This window comes from Panthera uncia, chromosome B1, assembly GCF_023721935.1.
Source record: "Panthera uncia isolate 11264 chromosome B1, Puncia_PCG_1.0, whole genome shotgun sequence".
In the NCBI taxonomy this organism is placed as follows: domain Eukaryota; kingdom Metazoa; phylum Chordata; class Mammalia; order Carnivora; family Felidae; genus Panthera; species Panthera uncia.
Genome location: NC_064811.1, coordinates 38,910,503 through 38,913,679, shown reverse-complemented (window position 1 = coordinate 38,913,679; position 3,177 = coordinate 38,910,503).

Here is a 3,177-nt window from a genome sequence, read left to right as displayed (position 1 = left end):
AGTACAGCTGTAAGAAACCTGACTCCCAAGTGCCTGGGTGGCTCAGTCAGTTAAGCGTCCGACTCTTGATTTCAGCTCAGGTCATTATCTCACAGTTTGTGAGTTCGAGCCCTGCATTGATGCTTGGAATTCTCTCCCTCTTTCTCTCCACCCCTCTTTATGTCCCCCCCCCCCCCCCCCCGGCCAAATAAATAAACACTAAAAAAAAAAAAGAAACCTTACTCTTACCATTCACTATACATTTGCTTAATTGTTCAATTCTAGTGTGTGTGTGTGTACATATATATACATACACTTACATATATATCTATATATATATAATTGTTAATATATGGGAAACAACATTATCTTCCTGGAAGGAATCATATGCAGTTCTTTTTGCCTTTAGTCTTACTTCACATATTTCCAGAGTTACTTAGGTCAGTACCAGCTGCTCCCCACCCCCCCTTCGGTGAGGTGGTTTCATACATTTGTAATACAGTTCAATTTTTTGCCATAGTCTGCATTCCTTGCTGGGATTTCTTGACTACCTAAGTGATTTTTAAATTTGCATACATTAATTTTTACTTAGTTGAATAGCTCTGTTTTGGCAAACACCTACTGTCATGAATCCACTTTACAGAATAGTTCACCCTGAAAATCCTTTGTGCTTTACTAATTCTTGCCTCCACCTTCCTCTGGACCCCACCATCAGTGATTTTTTCATAATGTGTTTATAGTTTTGCCTTTTCCAGAATGTTATATAATTAGGATCATACAATATGAGTCTCTTCAGACTGGGTTCTTGCACTTGGTAATATGCATTTAAGGTTCTTCCATGTCTTTTTGTGGCTTGATAAGTTATTTTTTTTATCCCTGAATAATATTTCATTGAGTAGATATATCAGTTTGTCCATTCACCTATTGAAGGAAATTGGTGATGCCTAGGAGTGTGATTGCTGGATCATTTTATATGACAAGTTTAACTTTGTAAGAAACTACCACATTTTTTCAAAGTGGCTATACCACTTGATATCTTTTTTCTTCTATCAATTATGGCAAAAAACACATGACTTGAAATCTCTCCTCTTGACAATTTTTGAAGTGTGTAGCACAGTATTGTTAATTCACTGCACATTGTTGGGCAGCAGATCTCTGGAACTTTTTCATCTTCTATCACTGAAACTCTACCCATTGAACAGCAATTCCTCATTTCCTTATCCTCCAGTTCCTGGCAGTTACCATTGTGCTTTCTTCTTCAAGTTTGACTACTTTAGATACTTCATAGAAGTGGAATCATGCAGTATTTGTCCTTCTGTGACTAGCTCGTTTCGCTTTGCCATAATGTCCTCAAGGTTCATTCATGTCTTAACATATGACAGTTTCCTTTTGGGGGGCTGAATAATATTCCATTGCATGTATATGCCACATTTTCTTTGTCCATTAATCCATCAATGGACATTCAGGTTGTTTCCGCCTCTTGGCCATTGTGGTTAATGCTGCAATGAACATCGGAGTGCAAATATCTCTTCAAGATCCTGCTTTCAGTTCTTTTGGTTAAATACCTGGAAGTGGGGTTGCTGGATCATATGGCAATTCTATTTTTAATGTTTTTGAGGAGCTCTATACTGTTTTCCATAGCGACTACACCATTTGAGTCCCACCAACAGTGCATGGGGTTCCAATTTCTCCATGTCCTTGGCTGATACCAGTTACATCACAGATACACAAATACCTATCTTGTGTTGGCTTCATCTATAATTCTTATAGCAAATCCTAAACATGTTATATATATGGTTGTTATTTTTCTAAAAAAGCTGGTTGTCCATTTATTTTTTCCATTCCATAACATAGTCTTCTGGAAGTAGTAACCAGGGTAGGATGTCTCTACAATTCTTGGCAGCTCTGCAGGCCAAAGGTCTGCTGATGAAGAGCTGATCCCAAGTATTTTGCTGGATGGGTGTTAATGTCGTCTCTAGGCTGGAATTTAGACTCTCGCTGAAAAGCTATTCTGCTAACCAATTAATGGATATATGAACTTCACACCTTCAGTCTGTTCATTATTTTATTATCAACATATTATTTCTGAAGGGACACAATGAGTTTGGAGGTTGGAGGTCTTCAAATTAGGAAAGACTGACAAATCGGCCAACTCTAATATTCATATTTACAGTGGAGGTTTTAAAAGAAATTTGACATAATGCACCTCACAAATGGATGCTATTAAAGTCCATTTTAGGCATCGCTTTTGAATACAAGAAGATTTAATTTCTTCTTTTTTTCCTAATGTATAAACACTCCATGTGTCCAAATGTTTGTAAGGTATGTCATCTTAAAGAATTTTTTTTCCCCCCAAAATCAAAGTGGTACAGAAATAAGCTTCTGGAAAAGTGCTGGTATTTTTCCCCCAATTGTTGGATAATACTGCAAAGAATTTCTTCCAAATAAAGGGATTTTGCTTTGTATTAAATTTTACAATGAAGACTCTCAAATGGTAGATTCAGAATTCTAAACTTTTTTAAGGATTATAAAAAGATATGCCTGAAATCTTGCATGTTTTTGAACATAGTACAAACTAAGCTTTTTATATGTAGGCATTTTTAATAAAAAAAAGTTTTATTTGTGTTTTAGGAATAAACAAGCTAACATAAATTGTACATATTTACAGCATTCAACCACATTTCAGAAGCTGCACAACGGCTTTTGTGAGTAGAGCTGGTGGTTTTTGACACCAATCTTCAAATGTGTTTTCTTTCACTTGCTGAAACATTTAAAATCCTGTAGTACCAGAACAAAGAAAACAGCAACTTATTTTGTAGCAGAGCCACACTACTAACAAAAAATACTGAGTGAACTACAGTCCTGTGACTGCTAGAGTATCTGTGAGTCCTGATATCGAGAGCACAAGCGTTTCTTGTGTCCGTACCTGATTGTATGTAAGTTGATTTTCTATTTTACAAGAATACATGATTACTCAATGAATGATTAGGGATAGAAAAAAGGCCATGAAAGGTAAAAGGGTCAGGAATCAGAGGACACTGAACAGTTTCTTATTCACTGATTCACTGCTTAGAGGGAACTCTGCTGCTTTCATGTGTATAAATCACAGTCTACAGGCTTCATGGATTTTTGTCCACAGATAGTTTTTGAGATAGCAAAGTCATAACATCACATACTTTAAGCACTTAAAAAGGAATT